We start from the raw sequence: 20,826 nt of genomic DNA on the forward strand, positions 1-20,826 counted from the left end.
CTGCATTTTTCAAGTCATGCCATCTGTTCCAAGAAAATTCTGCCTCTCGTGCCACAGGGCCATAGCTTCTCACTTGCAAATTGTGTTAATGAAAGTTCTCTGCCTTTGTCTCAGTGGCTACTGTCCATGTCAGCTATTGCTTCCTCTTGAACCTGACCATTTGGGTAATACCAATGCTTCTTGACTCAGGAAGTTTGTGGGCGTGAAAAATCTTTCAACTAATTATTTTCAAATTAATTTTACCTTTGCCTGCTGCTTGAAGAATGAAAGTCTAGTTTTCAGTTATTTTACCTTCAAATTTAGTAAGAGTAAGAGAATTAGACACAGAATCTGTAGAAAAAGTATTGCTATTTCTTAACATGGTCAATACGTTTATTGAAGGTCACAGTTAAGCTCTTTACTGTGTGATAAGATGGGTTAAGTATCTCAAAGGAATCTGTTGGATCATCTCAAGAGCTGAGATTTTCCTGAAGCTACCCTACTAAATAATCTCAGTAAATTAAGGAAAAGATTTGATACCCCAGCACATTATTTGCTGCTCTGCTGTTCCTTATTTTGTAAACTCCATTGTGATACTTTAAATCTCCAAGCAAGATGGTCAGAAGGTGAGGTGTCCCCCTTTCTTTGATAAATTGCAAAGAAGTACTTTTACATTGCCTTCTGAAGTACAGTGAGGACTTGGCCAGCATTTCTTGCTAATATGAGAAAAAGTGGGAGCCACCAATCTCGTTTCCACACCCTGCTCTTCCACAGCTGTGACTCTTTGTTCTTGCTGGTTCCTTTTTTGCTGAAGAAGAGGCTGATCTGTACAACTCTGGTGGACTGATTCTGGCATTAAAAATCCCAAAGAGCACCTAAATTTTCCAAAGCAAAATGTTTACCTCTAAGTAACTGTGGCCTTTGAGAGAGATTTATTGGACTGTTAGAATCCCAACACAGACTCTAAAGACACCATTCTGATTCAAACAATGTTTTCGGCCATGATTAACTACTGGATATCATGCCAAGCAATTTACCTATATCGACTTATTTCTCATAATAACCCTATGAAGGAATATATGTTATCTCCATCCCACAGATGAGGACATAGGCTGAGAGAGGGTCGATAACTTCCCCAATCCTGTAGGCAGTAAGGGGCAGAGGCAGGATTTGAACCCAGGCACCATACCTGCTACACTGTAGTGCCAGTGATAGCAAGAATCACTATTTTGTGTACTCCCACTGGTATAGTTCATTTTCCAGTTCTTTGTACCCTTCTCCATGCAGGCCAGATCCAGAGGAATAGCCATTGGGAGCTGAATAATTGATTTATAGAAGATATGTACTTCTGCTAAGAAAGAGAATTTCACTAGGGTATTTAGAGCATAAAGAGATTATTATGGAGCCATAGTGCTTTTTAACCTTCTGCAAATGTAAATTAGTAAGGAAACTCTAGTAGGTTGAAGTTAGGCTGCCATGAGGCTCACGTTCTTGGAAGTGTTGGCTTCTTTAGCTTGATAACTACACTCATGGATATCTGAGGGAAGCACTAACAGATAATGGCCCAGTAGAGACCCAGGGGCATCTGTGTGAAGCCATTGGAGACTGGATGTGTGTGCTCTGGAATTCTGAGAATTATTCTGAGGAAGAGCTAGGACTACAAGACTTGGTGATAAAAATTCACCTGATTTTTGAAGGGATTGTGAATGAGAAACATAAATTCGAAAAGTAAGAAAATCACTCCAGCCAGAGTGACATTGTCCATGAGTCCATTCCTGACCTTGACTTTACTCATATGCCACACCCTTCCTGGCCCAGAATCTCTTGTCAGACACATGTCATTTCCTCTTTTGTTTTCATTAAATTTTTCTTCCCAAATCTGTTTCAGTCCATTTCTTCTCAATCTCCATGTGTGCCCCAGCTCTGCTCTGAACACTCAGTCAAATTTAACCCATTGACCTTACACGAAAGGGCCTTCTCTCCTCTCCAGCCTTATCAGGACTTTGCCTATAGGAGCTCAGATACCAGTGATTTCTTGCCCAGCTTGACTTCCTCCACTGCCCCTGCTTTCTCCTGCACTTCTGAAAAAGACATTGCATAAGCAGCTCAGAAGTCCCTGGGAGTGAGCAATGTGCTACCTTGACATTAAGTTCAGTTTAAAAATCCTTCCCCCCTTGCAGCCTCAAACTGAAAGGTCTGGCACTTTGAATAATCTTTACATCTTAAGACTGAGCTGGTTGCAAAATTCCTTTTTATCAGGCTTTTCAATGTGAAAACTATAGATTAAATCTGAAAATGTCCCTGTAAAACCAAAGATTAAACAATAAAGCTATCCTTAGAGGAACAGAGAACACTGAAACAAGTACTTGGAAAAAAATGATCCTTACTCGCTTTTTTTTAGAAAAGCATGTGAAATTACAACTAGTACATGGCTTTTGTCAGCTAGAGATTTGGTAAGTAAGATGATTAAATGACACCACCCGAAAATCTTATACAAGAAAGATCTGTTCCTAAGAAATCTCACAGAACATTTCATTTCTGTGAGAGCTTTGGAAAATAAAGTAGTATTCACACTGTATTTACCTTTATATAAATTTTAATTGGAATTAAGATTAGAGGTCAAATGTATTCATGTTATGTATTAGATAATCTGAGTATGTTATGTCTGTTAGGAATCTGTACACCTTCTGCATAGGGGCTTTGAATATCGAATGTGGCACTCTGTTTAAGTAGAAACCATGCATTTTATCTGTAGTTCCTGCTATTGCTGAATATATTTGCATGGCAAATCCAAATGCTCTCCCAGCTGCCCCCAAATTTCAAAGGGGTTTCCTATTTAATATATATATTTTATATAAGTATTATTTATATAAATATTATTATATGTTATTTTATATAAATATTTTGTAATTAATAGAATAAAAGGGGATTCTTTTTTAAATACTGGTTTAGGTGACTAAGAATCTCCTTAGTATCAGAATGGAAGTATGACAATAGACATCATTTTTTCAGTGGTTAACTTCTGAAGACCCTGAAGCTGAAATCCCAATGCCACTGTCTGTGATTTTTGAGAAATTTGATTCTTAGAGAATTTGAGGGGAGGTACTAGAACCCCAGAAACAACAGAATGCTTCATGTTTTTTTAAAATGGAGAACATAGCTTGAGATCTAGTAACTTAGCTTATTAGAATAACTGAGTAACTCCAGAAAAATTGCCAAAAATGCTCTTTGTAAGAACTTGGAAGCAAATGTAGTCATCACTGACTTGACATAGGATTATGAGGACATGTTATTGCAGACCGGTTGCAGAGAATTCTTTAAATGTTTGTAGAAAATACATGTTTATTATGTGCTCTGAGTATGCTGAGATTTATTTTCCATATCGAGGAAAGCCTAGATGTTTGGTCTATATAACAATACTTGTGGCATCATTATTTATGTGGAGGCCATTCCTGGCATTTCCTTATAGAGTCCATAAGGAAATAGTCACAGCCTACCTGATTTGTTACCCAAATTAAAACCTCAAAGTGACAAGAGCATAGGAATGTTCACTTTCCTATTTTAATTTGGTGAAGTTTAAGGTTACAGTATTCTTACAAGCTGAGAAACTCTGCATTAGGAAAATTAGAAAAAAATATTTCATTTAGTGGCTTTGTTTGGGTGGCTGTGATATTCTGGTTAGAAGACATTTCTCTGTAGCCTCAATACTTGAGTTCTAGTCTCAGATCCTTTCTCACTAGGTGTGAATCTTGGGAAAATTAGATAACCATTCTGTGCCTTAGTTTCTTAATCTATAACATGGGAATGACAGTATTACCAATCTCACTGAGTTATTGTGAAGCACATAAACTGTGTAAGAGATATTATAATACTATTATTATTATTATTATTAATCACTTGCATACTTATTGATGGATTTCTGAAAAAATTTCAAGTATAATGTCAGACTATAGCATAAGACTAGATTTAAAGGAATATGTAGGTTATTTTTCTTGAAAGTGGAATCTGATTACAGAGGTGGTTGCAATAAAGTTTTATAGAACTTTGTTTGTTGTAGGGTGGGGGAAGATTTGCGTACCAAAAGAATTAATTAATTAGTTAATGTCAGAAATACATTGAAGAAAAATTGTTATTAGAAGCCTCTAGATAAAGACTAATTGTGAGTGGTGAAAATGTCAATTATAAATCATCCAGGGAAAAGAAAAGAAAAGCAACAAACTCATTTTTTTTTCTTGATGTCTCAACATCTAGATATCAAGTCAAATGCCCTTTCTCCAGGAAGGCCTTCCCTGAATATCTTTCCTTAGTCTCTCTCCATCACATTGCCCATTCAGAGTTCTCATCAGTGCATGATATTATCTTACAGGTTTGATTACATGTTTGTTTATTTTTATCTGCCTTCCCTATGAATTATAAGCTTCTTGTAGCGTATTGCCATTGTTGTACTCTCAGCACCTTGAAGATATTTTAGCCCATAATAGACAGTAAATATTTGTTAACATGTACATAGTCCTTTACGCACTGTTTTCTGGTTTGTTAAGCCATACCTCTGGGCAGTTTCATCTATGCTTATCATGCATGGGGGTAGGATTCTGATTCAGTAAGATATTTGCATTTTATTTAAATATTATAAAGGACACTTTGTGGGGAAAGGTTTCTGACTGAGTCATGAAATAAGTATTTAGGTTCCAATATTATGACAGTGAGCATAAACTCTCTAAAGGCAATTTGAAATTCACAATATCCACTGTGTGGATCACTAGTTAAGTCAATCTTCAAGCACTCCATTGACTAAACTTCCTTGCAGTAGATAATTACAGACTTACTGCACTAGCAGATACCATGATAACTAAATTTAGGGTAAGAATATATGCAGGGGAATCCCTAAAAGGTCTGAGAAAAAGCTAGTTTTATTTTATACTGTTTGTTAAGTTTAACGGTTGCTTCTTAAACAAAATGATTTTAGTATATTGTAAATTATTTTTTCAGGCAAACAAAACACAACATTCCTGATTTTAAACAAGTCCAATTTCCTAAGGGATAAGTTAGATTACAAAGTCCAAGGAAACACATCCTGAATATTCTGAGGAATAAAGCTTGATTCCTAGAAAGCCTTTCATGACCATTGTTGAAGGCTGAAGCAATGGATGCATGCATGGATGGGATATATTCTAAGGGCCAAGTTTTAGCACACTGACTACTGTATCAATGGCTTTCCTTCTGACCAAGTGATATTAGGCTTCACAAACCATATGGTGCTCCATTTCATTGATAATTTTGGCAAAAATTCTCAAAGAGAATATAGCTCGGATTGCTTTTCTAAAAACTTCCCATTAAACAACTATTTAAAATTTGATCTCTACCAAGGAAAATATACTGCTTTAAGATGCACTCTTCTTTTAGAGATAATTTATGGCATAAATTTTATCACTTTATGGAACAAATCTCATTACTTTCAAACTGTATGAGAAATTTGGAAGACTATTTCAAAGTTGCTGATGCCTGTCAGGAATCTCACTGTTCACTTCATTAAAATATACATTAAATTACAGAGTACAAGAGTATTTAGCATCCACTGCCACTCCTGTAACCAGTAATTTGCATGCGGCAGATGTCACCTAATAATCAATAGAGCCAATGGATTTTAAACAAAATTCACAGTCCTCTGAAAGAAAACCCATTGTATCACTGATTAAAATGCTTCTCAGTGTCCTGCATCAAATGGGACTGTAGTGATCTCTTCAGTGATCTGCCCTATTGATTAGAGCACATTTGAAACACTGAGGTTGTAAGTCTTATCAAATTATGAACAGAGCTAGAATTTCTTTAAGAATTTTAATACTACTGAAGCAAACAGAAAACCAGATGCAATAGATTTTTTTTTATAATCTGTCAGCAAATGTGTATGATGTTCTCATTTGAGTAACAAGTTAAATAATAGGTGTTCTGGCTTCGTCTGAGAGTTGGTATTTTGATAATACATTCTGCAATATTATTTCTCAGATGTCTGTCAAATACCACTTTATGTTTCTTGAAAACAAACATTTTTAGCCAGGTGATTGTAAAGAGTACATGTACCTTTGCCCATGTAGGTATAATAAGCTCAAATTCAGAAAAAAAGATATATGAATTTAAAAGTTATTTATTAAGTCTATTTATTAATTGTGTATTATATATAGGATAAAGTATATAAAGTATACCAAGATAAACTACATATTTAGCCTGCCCTTAATAAATGCCAATCTAGAAGAGGAGCTAAGATATCCATGGAAAAAATTTTGACTTTGTAAAACAAATGATTTTTTACAAAAATAACTATTTATTTATTTTATTTATTCATGAGAGACATAGAGAGAGGCAGAGACATAGGGAGAGGGAGAAACAGGCTCCTTCCCTGTGGGGAGCCTCATGTGGGACTCGATCTCGGGACACCGGGATTACAACCTGAGCCAAACACAGATGCTCAACCACTGAGCCACCCAGGTGCTCCAGTCTTTCTATTTTTATTTACATTTATTCTGACCCTAATGTAAAACACAAGGATATTGCAAAGCAGTTGAAATACCCAGTCTAAAATTATTATTAAGTTCAAAAATTTCACTCAGTCTTGAAATTTACCATTATAGTTCCAACACAACAGTGACATCATATTAATTATTTTTTCTTTAAAAATATATTTTCCTAGGGGCATATGAATGGTGATCAGTTACGTATCCGACTCTTAAATATGGCTCAGATCATGATCTCAGGGTTGTGAGATTGAGCCCTGCTTCAGGCTCCACGCTCAGCACAGGGTCTGCTTAAGTTTCTTTCTCCTTCTGCCCCCCTCCCCCAAGTAAATATATCTTTAAAAAATATTTTTTCCTAAACTATTTAAACATATTTTGGCTTATTTTTAAATAGCAGGCAACTTTACAATTATATACTGTCTATTTTAATAAACCGATGTTATGGAGAACCATTTTTTTCTGAATATTTTCAAAGAATTTCATGACAATAAAATACAGCTTCTTCTGAAATAAGAATAGCATACAGAAAAATAAACTATAGATAAGGAGAATGTAAGCAAAAATATGTTTCTTTAGTTGCAGTCACAAATGTATTTCTTTTAAATAAACATAATATACTTATTAAGGAAATATCAGTATGTATTTAAGAAAAAAAAGAAAGGATGTTTTAGCATTCTCTACAATCTTCAAAGGAGAACCCAAAGGTATAGACGAAGGCTAGAGCATTCACAATGAAGTAAAGATTTTGATAAAGTGTCACACCTATCCTTGTGTGAATAGCCTAGGAAAGCAGAAGCCTTTAATCCTTCACTGATAAGCTGGAGTGACTTTTGGCTTTGGTACAAAAAAAGCCCTTGACAATGAACAGAATATTTTGACTAGAGCCTGTATATCTCCATGCTAAGGATGCTCTACTTATCACCTATTTATGCAATAGGAAAAAAATGAGCAACTGTATAGCTCCAAAACTTTCCTGTCGACACTGAAAAGAACAGATTGTTGATAGCAGTTAAAAGCCAGTCATCTACAGTAGCAATAAAACAGGGCCATGTGTGCGTGGGGGAGAATTCATCACCGTTAGAATTCTACAGCCTGAGAGAATCATGTTAAGAGGCAAATAGGACCAGTCATATTCTATGAGAAACATTGAAAGGAAGTGCCTTGCAAGGATGTCACCGAACTCAGGGCTCTTCAGAGTATAGGAGGTGAAAGTCTTAGGCCTGGCATAACCAAATCCATTTGTATTAGGAGTACCGATCAGATTACTAGTTCAGAAGTATCGCTTTGCCACTGTCTTGGAATTTCTCTGGGCAAAAATTTACTAAAGGTTGAAATCTTTTCTTCCTTTTCCACTTGCTGGCAACATCGCACTTTTACATATTACAAAGAGGCAGTAATTAAAAATACAGTGAAGTGCTTTATAACTGCTAATATTAAAATATATTAATTTCCAATTTTAAGTCCAAACAGCAATTTCCTTCTGAATTTTGTATTTCATTATTTGATGGCATAAGTCATAGCTTACCTCAATCCAAAAAATATGTTGAGATGGCTTATGGGCAATAATATGAAAGTATATTTTAATTAAAAAAAAATCTTGACCAAGTAATGTCTTGATTAGTCCTTTGACTTTGGTTTGTATTTCTTTTGTGCAAGACACAGCAGAAGCAGTCACAACTTTGAAACTGTGTATAAGAATGGCTAGTGCTGGGGCACCTGAATGACTTAGTTGGTTGAGTGTCTGACTCTTGATTTTGACTCAGGTCATAGTCTCAGGGTGGTGGGATTGTGCCCTACGTCAGGCTCCATACCCTGATTCTCTCCCTTCCTCTGCTCACTTTCTTGCTCTCTTTTTTCCCTTTTTCTCTCTGAAAGAAAGAAAGAAAGAAAGAAAGAAAGAAAGAAAGAAAGAAAGAAAGAAAGGGAAAGAAAGAAGAAAGAAAGAAAGAAAAGAAAAGGAAAGAAAAGGAAAGAAAAGAAAGAAGAAAGGCTAGTGCTATCCCCAATGCAATCTGGCCGTATGACAATGTGGAATGAACACCTTTGGAGCTCAGATCCTGCCATCAAAGACTATTGTTTTATCTTAGACCACTTGAACCTGAGTTTTCCCATTTTTAAGATGTAGATAATAACAACATAGTAATAGGGCTCTAATTTTGCCACTGGATTCTTAGCAGAATGAAAGGAAATTATGTAATAACTGTGCAGCATTCATTAAAAGGCCCTCATTGTTGTCTTAGCTTTGAATTTGACAGTGTTATTTATTATTTTTTTTTATTTCTCCATTTCCAACGGCCATGTATTTCTCAAGGGAATGTATTGGTTATCAATTATTTTTATTAAGTTACGGCATGATCTCCAGTATTAGTTATTTGAAATATTTGATTTGTAAAGAATATACCTATTAGAGTATTAAAAGCAATTTGGATTGCATCTCTAAAATGTAGCAATGTATGCACTCCTATTGTGGTTAGATGAAGATGGCATTGGGCAACATTTTTAGATAATTAATTAGATTCTTATTTACAGGATGAAACTTCAATCTTTAATCAAATTCTTGGCTCAAACAGATTTTAACTTTTTTTTTTGGAATCTTGATTTAGGTATGTTCTAGCTTCAGTGTGGATGTCTTAGAGTCTCATTAACAAAAGGATAATTCTCTGTGACTGTCCTTTTTCTCCTTAGTGGAGCTTTCTAACTCTCAGCAGTCAAAGATTTGCTATTTTAGCAGGATTTTATTTTTAATGTTGGGGGGAAATTAGTTAGGCTGAATACTTTTAATTTTTTCCCTGTCATATTTGAGAAGGGGAAATAAAACTAATATATAATGAAAATAAATGGTGTTCTAGAGAGCTGTGGTTATTCTCTCACTATAAAGAAAAACAACTTCATTTGGTAACTACTGGAAGTTGACTATGGTATTTCTAAGACTGCAAAAATCATTATTAAAATTCATGGTTTGTTGATGTTGTTGTTAAATCTGTTTTTCACTGATGAAAAAATTTAGAAAAACCCTCTAAATTTGCAAAAATATTCCTGGGCAATTCTCACTGCATTCTGAACACAGCTGTTATTAATTTTTAATGGATCGGACTGTGGTTTAGATTCATACTTCTTCACGACAATGGGAGTTTTAAAAATGAAAGAAATTGAGCCCTGTAAAACGTGAGGCTGGGGGAGAATTTTCCTTATCTTAGCATGTATACATTTCCACCAGAAAGATACAGGACTTAATATGAAATATTTCAGAGTTATAATTGAACTGTTATAAAAGAATATAGGGCATGTAGACCCATGAAAATGAAGCCATCTCTACATGTCTTGTAAAACATCCTTAGTGAACTTGTGGAAGCTGGTCAGGTATAATGAGAAGAGCACTAGAGTTAATCAGAAGCCCTTCCTTTTCATTTATAAAATGAGAATAAAAATATCTTGGAACTAAATAATTCTTGAGGGAACACCGGTGCAAAATATTTTGTAAAATTGTCAGCTATTATTTCGTGTTTGCCTCAGGCATAGATCTGGTTGTGTCACTTTCTGATCTGAGCCCCTTGGTGGCTCCCTGCTCAGCCCAGGCTTTGGTCCAAACTCCTTGGCCTGGCATTCACATTGTGAGCTGGACCCATGTCTCCTGCTCACTCTGGTGTCTCTTGTTTTGTTTCCCCTATATCTTATGCTCTGGCCACTTGGGTTAACTCATTTTTCTCTTTATGTGCTTTGCACTTTCTTTTGCCAATGTTCCAATTTTTGTCTGAAATATTTTCTGTGTGCTGAAACCCCCACTCTTAAGATATCTTAAGTCCTCCAGACTGAATTCCCCGCTTTCTTCATATGAGTTCCTAGTACAGTCATCACAGGCCACTTGCTATCTATTAGTGTGGTACCTGTATTCCTTCCTTTGATAGACTAGGAGCATTTTGAGGGTTAGATTTATGTCTGACATATTTTGGTACAATCCACGAAACCTACCACTTCTCCACATGTCAGTGATATTTAGAATATTTAATGAAATAAAACTATGGATTGTGTGAGTTGACTTGAAAAGATATAATAATTAACTGAATACCTAAGTAAGCAGACAGTATACATATTTTCATTTATTAATATAACAGGAAATATATTTATTATATTACATTAAATTAAAAATACCTACTTGTCACGCTATTAAAGGAGAACACAAGGTAGATCAAAATAATGGAAATTTTTATCATCTTTGCTTATCTGTTTCATCTGAGAGTTCTCAGCAAGTGGAAAGGTATTAAATTATTATTAATCAGTACAAAGAACAATGCTGTACTGCTTGAAGGCAAGTGTGCAAAGAGATATATGGCTTAATATTATTGTTGTCAAGTATGTAACAACAGTTAAGTAGGTAAATCTAATGCTTTTTTAAAGTTACGTATGTGAAAAGAGATACCCAAGGCCACCTTCAAGTGAAGTTGGACCTTTATCTGTATCCAAAGAATGTTTAACCTTCAAGAATGAAGATTGGAAAGATTTGATGACAGCACAGCTTGAAAGAAGTAATAGGGGAGGAATAATCTTATCATAGATCTGGGGTTGGCAAACTTTTTCTGTAGAAGACCAGATGGTAAATATTTTTGACTCATGTGACTCCTATGGTCATTGGAACAACTACTCAATTCTTCAATGCAGCCTAAAAACCACCATAGACAATATAGAGATGAATAAACATAACTGCCTTCCAATAAAACTCTGTTTACAAAAGCAGGTAGTGAGTTTGTCAATCTCTTAGATTTTTTTTTTTTTGTTATATGTAACTGGCATGATGGTGATGAAGTAATTTTTCAGTTAAATTGTTTTATGCAACACATATTAATCACCATAAACAATCACACTACTTTAAATGTTGGGCACTTTAAAAAGAGCCAGAAAATAAAAGATAAGCTGAGACATATAGCTATGTGTCATTAACTGCCCGTAAGAGTCAAATAAAGAAATTAGGGTGTCTTGAATCATTAGTAAAGTATTTCTTAAACTGTGTTTCATTGAACTCTTATGAACCTGAAGATGTTAATAGATGTTCTGAGAAAAAAAAGTGTTCTTCTGTCACATAAATTTGTGAAGTCCTGTATTAAAATACAGTTTAGTGGTAATAGTAGTAAAAGTGTCAGGTAGTTTTTTATGAATTCCTTATTGTATGCCAAGTAGTTTCTACTATTGTCTCTCTTTTAGAGGTGTGTACACTAAAACCTACAGAGGTAAAGTAATGCATACCTAGGTCACTTGGCTGGTAAGTGGTAGAGCTACTCTAAAATCCAGTTTTCACCTCCCTGTCAAGCTCATAGGTGTTGAATAATACATACTCTCAAACAAACCTTTTAAAAATGCTCAAGCAGTGTCAATATACTAATATGCACTTCACATTTCTAAGAACCATTGAAGGATACATCATTTCTTAGATTTACTTGACCATGAAAGAAAATCAGAAATCCTTACTAAGAATATAACAGAGTGCTGGTGTTCCCTAGAAAAGAGTCTGGAAGAGGTTACATTCATCATGACAGTGATTCCTAAATCTAGCTGATCATTAGAATAATCTGGGAAACTTTAGAAACACATAAATTTAAATAATTTCAATCGGAATTAGGGAGAGGTCAAGGAATCTGAATTTTTGAAACATTCCTTCCTGAGATGGTACTGTTCATATGCTAGTTAAGGGATATTCCGTTGTCCTAATGCCATCGAACTAGAGTTTTCTGCATTCCTCATCCATTTTTCACATTCCATTCCTGCCCTATCATGAGAATCAGGTGTTTGCAGAGTGACATCAAGAACATGAATCCTCAGTTCCTAAAATCACCAAACATATGGCAAAAGCCGCTAATTTAGTTTGTTATTTCCTAGTATAAAGTAGTATCCATGAAAATAAACAGGCATTGTTAATCTAATGGAATTTTATTTTATTTTGGCCTATATCACTTGGTTTAATTATAGAATTTTTCATTTTTAGACAAAGAATCCCTTTTTACCAGAGCCTTTGCAAACTTAGATTCTTTTTGCAAATTGTACTGTATCTATGTCAGGGACTGATTTTAGATATGCCAATATTTTATTGTTCTTGTCTACTTGTAACTCTGGGTTGTCATGGTGATAGGTCCTGATATCTCATTTCTATAGACAATTAGCTGAAATAAATCTTTGCATCCAACATATTTATTGGAAAGGAAGATGCAAATGAGTGACATTTTCTTGTTAAACCTGAAGATAGTAAAGTATAGAAAAAAAGATCACAGGAAAGCAATGGATTAATACTGCTTTTGCAAATAATGAGCTATGTCATTATAGTCTTTTCAGTAAGTTTCAGTTGGCCTTTGTTTTATCAACTGTTAAATAAGGACATTAGACAAAATAATTTTTTTTTTTAGATCTAAAATTCTCTGGTCAACTCTTTAAAGTAGGAAGGATCTGAACTGCAAAAAAAAAAAAAAAAAAAAAAAAAGGAAACCATAATGCTTGCCTTTATAAATAAAAGATTATGTGCAAAGTCATACTAGAAATCCAGCCTCATGCCAAGAAGCAAAAGTAGTAGTCAAAGGTCAATATTAAAACAAAAGGATGGAAAAATCCCAAACAACTCATATTTAAAAACACACACAGCAAAACCTTGAGCCTGTAAAATTGTTAAGCTGCAAATTAATATGTGATCTTATAATTTTCAAGTTCTCAATGCTATTAATTTTTCATAAGACATATATGACATTATTGTGTCTATCCTATAGTTAGAACAATTAAAAGTATTTGAGTTTTGTTTACAGTCACATGACATAATGGGGGGAAAATTAAAAGTTGTTTTCAGTGGACTTTTTTCCACTTTAGGTAGCTTTCTACAGGTATAAAATAATATCATCTGAAAACTTTTTAAGGGGATGAATGACTTTTCTTGTTACTTTAGTACTTTATTCACTCTTTTCATGGTGTCATTAAATCCTTGCAAAGAAGGCTTTATTGTGGTATGCTATACAGCAGGCTGGAGGCATCCAGAAAGGATGGTGTATTGGAGTGAAATTACTGATGCTAATCAGCAGTGATGATAAAAGTCCAAAGTACAGACTCTAAAATAAGCCAGCTTTTAATTAATAACAGCTATTTTTGAGAAAGATGCTCTGGATAAACCAACCTACTGATCACTTCAAACCGTCTCTTAGTTATTTGCTTCAAGCTTTTCCTGGAAAGCTTGGCAAAGTACAACTAAAAAAATAAACCAGTAAGTTTTTCTTGTGCTGCCCTTCATAAAACACACTGCTTCATATATAAATCAAGTTGTAGAAAAACAAAACCAAGCAAAAATGTGGTCAGGGTGAATAAGGAGTTAGAAACAAAGGATTTGCCTAAAGTAAGATTTTCTTCAAGTAAGAACTTCCCTGGTCCCTTAAATTTCTTTCACAACGCACAGACGTAAACACATATACACATTTGCAAATCACTGCACGCATGGAACAATGTCCACTGAGATGATGTATGTTAGAATAATCTAAACAATTTGTATAGAAATATGTAGACCTTGTTATGAAATGAGATGTGAAAAACAGAAAAAATTATGCTTGTTAATATCATACCACTGACTCACCATATGTTTTGGTGAGTAAAGCCACTGTTAAAAACAGGCTAATTTTGAAATTATCCATAGTCTTGTACAATTGGTTTGAAAGTTTGAAAGAGAGACTACCAGGTCTCTCTTTTCAGCTTCATTTTCTCATACTGTTGGAGCATAAGGAGTGGGCAGCAATGTCTGTAAACAGCTGATGGCTGACCTCAAGTCTGGGGTAATCACTAACAGTGACAAGCTCCGCAAATCTCAGATGTGGCTGCAAATCAAACACCGATCACCCCCTGTGCACGGGGCACAGAAGCCCAGTCACAAATCTCTGTAGTCATACTTATCACACAGTTATCACCATTAACAGCAGCATCTTGCAATATGAAGGACAGCAATAAATATCAGTGGGTTAGCATGAAAAACTATTCCAACATAGAGCTAGCTGACCATTAATTCTCTTAAAATTTAAACTGTAAGCAGACTATTTTACCCCATTCAGGGGTTAACTTGGAAGCCATTTATTCCTACAATTGTACTCCTTCATATTAAAAGTGTTCAAAGAAGAGGATCATTCCCAATTATCCAGAGCTTTTGAAAGACTAAATTATTTTTTAAAATCTGATCTCCCATTTAGTGCAGTTCTATAGAGTTAAACAATGCCGAGTGAGCACCATATAAAAATAGTGAGAGGAGTGAGAGGAACTTTATAAATTTAAGTTTTAACAAAATTGATTTCTAATCTCTGAAATTGGCCAGAGATTATACAAATTAAGTAGAAATTCCACCGTTGTTTACAAATATGGGAATTCCCCATGGAGAATATCCACTTTGAACCTGTTAGTTCTGCCTGCTGGGGCTGACCCTCAAATAACCCTAACTGATTAGCATTGCTTAATTTTTGTTATTTTGTGGCAACTTGAAAGGAGAAGCCATTCCTGCATTCACTCAAAGGCAATTTTAACATTAAAAACCACCACATACTCTGCAAAACAGAAACTGTATTTTGCAAAGTCAGTGATTATGGAATTCTCAACCTCTCAACAAAGATCCCCAGTTATCTTTGTTGTATGAAATTTTGATGTTTTCTAGGACTTTCTTTGGATGGAATCCTACGAATTCCATAGTGACTCCATTTAATCATTTGTAGAGAATTTGTAAACCCTATCTTGGAAAAAATCTCACTTTAAACATCCCACTCATAGTCTCAAAATCTACCTATTTCTCTGTTATTGCAATAAATAGTACCTTCACACCTCTGGAAAGATGGATTCTGTATCCCTTTGCTTAGCACAGAAATCTTAGTTTCTGTGCGTTTCACCGAAACTGATGCAATGGCAGAGGGTGTGGGATGCAGTGAATTGTGTTTCTGCAAAGTGTTAACTCTGTCCCTCAATTGAGATTTCTTCATAGCTCCCATTTTTTCCTGTTCTTTCATATATTTGATCATTAGCTCCTGGTTTCATTCTTTCTCCATTTTAGAACAAACCAACATCAAACAAATCACCCAGACCTAAATTCAATAAGCCTTTCTACCCAAACACTTCCACAGATTTAATATTGCCATATTGGACATTCATGATGGGGTCACGGATTAATGAAAAAGCTGGAAAGACTGTATTCCTGTGAATATACCCAACGAAGGCAAGTCGATTCTAAACCTTAACTGGCACTGACATTTGTTATGTGTGTGATGATTTGGCAAAATACTCCAAGTGATTACTTTTCTGTACACTTTGCTGCTTTCTTTAAGATCTAAATATAAAATATAAATTCTAGGGCAAAAACTAGGCAACATGTTTGCTTAAAGCAACCACATATGTAGAAAATATGCAGCATGAGAACATGATTCAGAAAACTGAATCTTTTAAAAATAAAAATCAGCCACCTGATCAACTGTCTTTGGTTTATAGTGAGAAAAGCCACAAAGGCCAGTGCCTACAGAGAAAGGCAGGTCGTGGGCAAATCCAAATCCTGAATTAGGGATACTTGGTGTTGCCTCTATAAAATCCCTTTAAAATGAGACAGGCTATGCAAAGGCTCTTTCAGCTACATATAGTATAACCTTCAGTGTCTGACCTAAACTACATCAGTGTAAGTTTCAAGGTATTAAAGAAATCCAAAAAGGCTAATTCTTTCTGAGTGAGAGTTATAAAGATACTGAGCAAAAGAAATTATTTCTCCCTTTGGGAAACCCAGCATGAGATAGATAGTTAAATACCAAGCCAAAGCTGATAGAGTCTATGTTTCCAATCAACTTTTTTTTTTGTAGGAAATGCTATTGTAATTTATTACTTATGCTTCTTATGTCTTAAAAAGTAGGTTCCAGTGTCATGCCTGGGTATACATAAAAGAAAGATGAGAACCTACTATACAGTGACCTTTATCTTAATACAATATTACCAGAACACTGAAAAATTTAGAGTTTTCAAAAAGAATACAGAGAACACATTTTCAAAGCTTGAATCAGTAAATGAAGAAAAAAAATCTTTACAAAATAACATCACTTTCTCATCAGATAACACATGTGGATCAATTTACATTTGAATATCATGATCTGAAAAGATTAAGCAGGGACATATGTTTTGCAACTGTATAGAGTGAGACAGAGCTACTAAAACACCCACTAGGTGGTCACTGTAACAGGCATGGAGATGGAATCCAAGAGGAGACCGGTTAGGAAGGAGTAGTAAGGAGGAGAAAGCAAGATGGAAATGAGCAATGTGTGTCACCTTTAGTTACCCAAAGAGTACTCTTTATCTGAAAATTGAGTGCTTCTTTAATTAAAAGGAAGAGATCAACACATAAGCAAAAAGAAACTAAGGCATTTTAAAGGAACTCATAATTTTTTTTTATTCTGTGGATTTAATTAAGATCTGACCTATTACATCATTCATCAACAGTGTATTGAATGCCTATTATGTGATTCACATGGTGCTGGGGCTGGGAACAGGAGAAAACACTGTCCCTAGCCTCAAAGAGTTCACTTCTAGAGGGAGAGACAGGTGGTTTCACATTCTGTTATTGCAGTGTGGTCAAGGCAGTAGAGGTGATGGAGAGCTTAGATTCTGCAGGCAAGCTACCTAGGTGTGAATCCTAGTTCTAGTTTAGAGCTGTGTGATGTTGGACAAACTACCTTATACTTTGGTGTTTCAATTTTCCTATCTGTAAAAAAAGGTGCTAATTAAGGTATCATCATCATAGTGTTGTTATGAAATGAAATAAGTTGTGATACACAGGTCTTGATAGTATCTGGATATGATTTCTGTTCCTGTTTATAATGGTGTGAGTAGCATGCTGTGGAAACATAGAGGCAGGCTGTGAGACCCAGCCCAGGATGCTGCATAGTACAGGGCTGTCCAGGTGAGATAAGATTTAAATGGAGTTTTGAAATAGTCTAGTAGGATTAACACAGGAGCACAGCGGTGAAAAAAGAGGCAGGGAAGAGAAATCACTGAGAGTTTGGGATACTTGGAGAAATTGATGAGTAGAATTGAGTCTCTAGTAGGGAATTTAGGTTTTTATCTTGAAGACACTCCTGTTTTTATCCTCATGCATGCTGGTCATCTCATTCTCTGTGTTCTGCAACAGCCCTACTTCCCTAGCCATTAATTTCTCTTTACCTCTATTCAGTTCTATACTTGGCTAAAAGGTAATCTTGTTCTAAAGACACATTTAAGTAGGTCATCTCTGTGTACAAGCTGCATTTTATCCCTTGTTATTCTTTAGACTGAATTTAAATATTTTGGCCTGATATTTCAAGTTCTCCTCTCTACTGTCCAAAACATATCTACAAATTTACCTCTCTTATTATAATAGCGTGATAGTAACACCCAGCTTTCTGTTATTTCCATCTCCCTCCTCTCTACAGATTTCATAGTAATCTCTGATCTTGCTCAAGAAGTTTCCTCTTTGGAATTTTAATCTATCCAGATCAATATGAATTACTTCCTTAAGAACAGGCTCAACTTTGACCATGCTGAAGAACAAGAAAGTTTGTCCAACCAAACCTCATACCATGTTGATGGGCTTCTGACACCACAGTTCCTTTGTGTTGAGCTTCACAATCACATACTTGAAATTGTTTTTTCTCTCCATTCCCTTTCCATATTCTTCATGCCTTCCTTATGAGTGGAGATTTTGCCTTCCAGGTATCTTACTTTCCAGGGTACATGCATCTACAGTGTCTTGTACACCAAATAGCCCCAAAATGTTTGTTGGACCAACATATGTAAAAATATATAAAACCTTCTTAATAACATGCCAAGATAATTATGTGAAAGTTCCATTTATCTTTTGAAATTAGTTACTTGTCTCTTATAAGCTAAATTGGAAGAGAATAAAATAATATTATGGCTGATATTTACTTAGGTATATATAGTACACTTAGATAAATAGAGCCTTTAAAAAAAGTATTGGAATCCTTTCAACTGAGTGACTTTTAAAGATGAGCTTCCATAATAAAATGTAGGCAAAGACATAGAAGAACTGTAAACTTAGAGGAAGTCCACGCACATTAGAGTTAAGGAGAAAGGGAACAAGCATTTAGTCAATATCTGTTGTGTACCAGTCATCACAAGGTTGCTATTTTTTCATAAATTATCTCATTAACTCTAATATCTCCTCCCAAGAAAAGTAACTATAATTATGGCCATTTTACGGCTAATGCCACTGTGACTCATAAAAACTTAAGGAGTCTTTTCAAAGTCTTACATCTATATGATAAATTTGGGATTTGAATCCAGATCTATCTGACTGCTGAGTCCAAGTTCTCTGAGAGGTTGTTAGAACAGCAGTATTTAAAAGTGGGTTAAATAACAAGATGATTTTGGACAAGTAACAAACTTTCTTGGACTTGGTTCTTCATTCTTATGGGCTAACCCTAGATAATCACTATAGCTCTTATAATGCTAAATCCTTGCAAAAGAGTGGCAGCTGTTTTCTTTCATTCATTTTTTTTCTTTCTTTTCTTTTTTTATTGAAAGTCTTTATTTTCAATTTTCTTTATTGAAAATTTAACAATCTCATGGCATAGAGAGTCAGGTGGAAAAGTTGTACACATCATTTGGTGATAGATTGACTATAGCAGGGACATATAATTAGAGTGAAGTATTTATTAACTTTTTCTTTATATCTTATTGTTTGAGATGGTAAGATAGGTATTACCTTTGTAATAAAATAAAAATGTAATAAATAGAGGAAAAACTGTAGCGTTTTTAGTAGTGAGTTGACTAAATTCAGATAGTTTCTTATTTATTAAATATTAATGACCAAATTACATAAATCTCAGAAATTTTATTCAATGTACTCTTTTGCTTGGGTTAGGCTATTCTATAATGTCTCTTTGCACTCTAATCTCAGCAAGTATTTTTGTTAAAGAAGAGTGAAATGATTCTAGAGTCATGTCTAGAATCAAATTGTATTGAGTACCTGCATTTACTTTCATTACTCTAAAAGTAAAAATAGCTATGTCAAGATGTATCCAATATTTTATAGATCATAAAGCTGTTAATAAATGTACTATACTGTTAAACTATTACTTGTTGTAAATAATGGTAATTTTGCTAGACTTTTAAGCTTTTTACTTCTCAGTATCGTACAACAAAATATGGTAAGCAGATGAAAGAGAAGAGCCTAGAATAACATTTATATACAAAGTTGAATGTGATAACTGTTAAAATTCCCTTCATGTCCTAAGATTATCTAGTTAAAGTGATTGGGTTTTCTTGGGTAAATTACAACTGGTTTGAACCTATAACCTGGAATGGACTGAATTCAATGAAATGTCAATACATAGAATACTCTGATCATGATCAGTTTAAACCTTTCCCCCCCCACATATTGATTTCTTCCAGCATTTGACTCTTGTAAAGAAGGGAGTTGGGTTAGTGCTAACAACTGAACATTCTTCTGAACAGTGACACTGAAAACTAGCTATATCTTCTTTTGCTTATAAGATTCTGAACACCTTTCACAGAACTTGGTTAGATGAAATGAAAATTTTTCATATCAAGCCATCAGTATGACAGCCACTCCAAGGCACAAACTGCCATTACATTTAAGGGGAACATTCTGATACAATAATTTATACCCTCAGGGTTCAGATCTGGTTTGTAGGACATCCTAATTACAACTAGCTGTTTGAGAAAAGAGACTCAAAGCAGAGATAAAAATGAACTCCAAATTACTTGAAAATATGACATAAGCAAAAAAGAAAGATTATGAAATACTATGGAAGCTGGAATAATAGTACCTCCCCCTTTTTAATACCTTTGACAACAAACTAGGACAAAAATTCAGTTCTCTTTGGGGGCCTGCAAGTAAAAATATCTAATGAGCAGAGAACAGAATGGGGATGGTGCTCTATAACAAGTAGGCCCAATGCATATTCTTAATATATAGACCACAGCTCAGAAGTGTGTCTCCTTAGCACTTGCATTTCCACATACTAAATAGAATTCTAGACCATAGTTAAATGACTCCCAATACAGGCTTATAAGCCACACACACGTAAAAAGATCTTACAATATTTAAACATTAGCTTTAAATAAACACATGATCTATAAACATAATTATTTCCCTCAGAAAACATATTTTGTAATAACACAAAGGAAATGATTGAGGGCAATAAAAGATGTTAAGCATGCCCAGAATACTTCTGAAGGAGGAGGTTATCGTGAAACCTTCAAGACACCTATCAACAAGCCAGTTGGTTCTTTGTTGACCACAGCGGTACGCAGGCTAACTGAAATCACAATACCGTAAGTTAAGGGGTAATTT

The 20,826-nt window shown here is 34.8% G+C and overlaps 1 protein-coding gene across 1 annotated transcript in view; it reads right to left on the reverse strand.

The window, feature by feature from the left end:
- Positions 1 to 20,826, reverse strand: part of VWC2L (von Willebrand factor C domain containing 2 like) — a 155,527-nt gene that overhangs the window by 130,682 nt on the left and 4,019 nt on the right. The window lies entirely within an intron of this gene.

Source organism: Canis lupus, chromosome 36 (assembly GCF_048164855.1).
Source record: "Canis lupus baileyi chromosome 36, mCanLup2.hap1, whole genome shotgun sequence".
In the NCBI taxonomy this organism is placed as follows: Eukaryota; Metazoa; Chordata; class Mammalia; order Carnivora; family Canidae; genus Canis; species Canis lupus.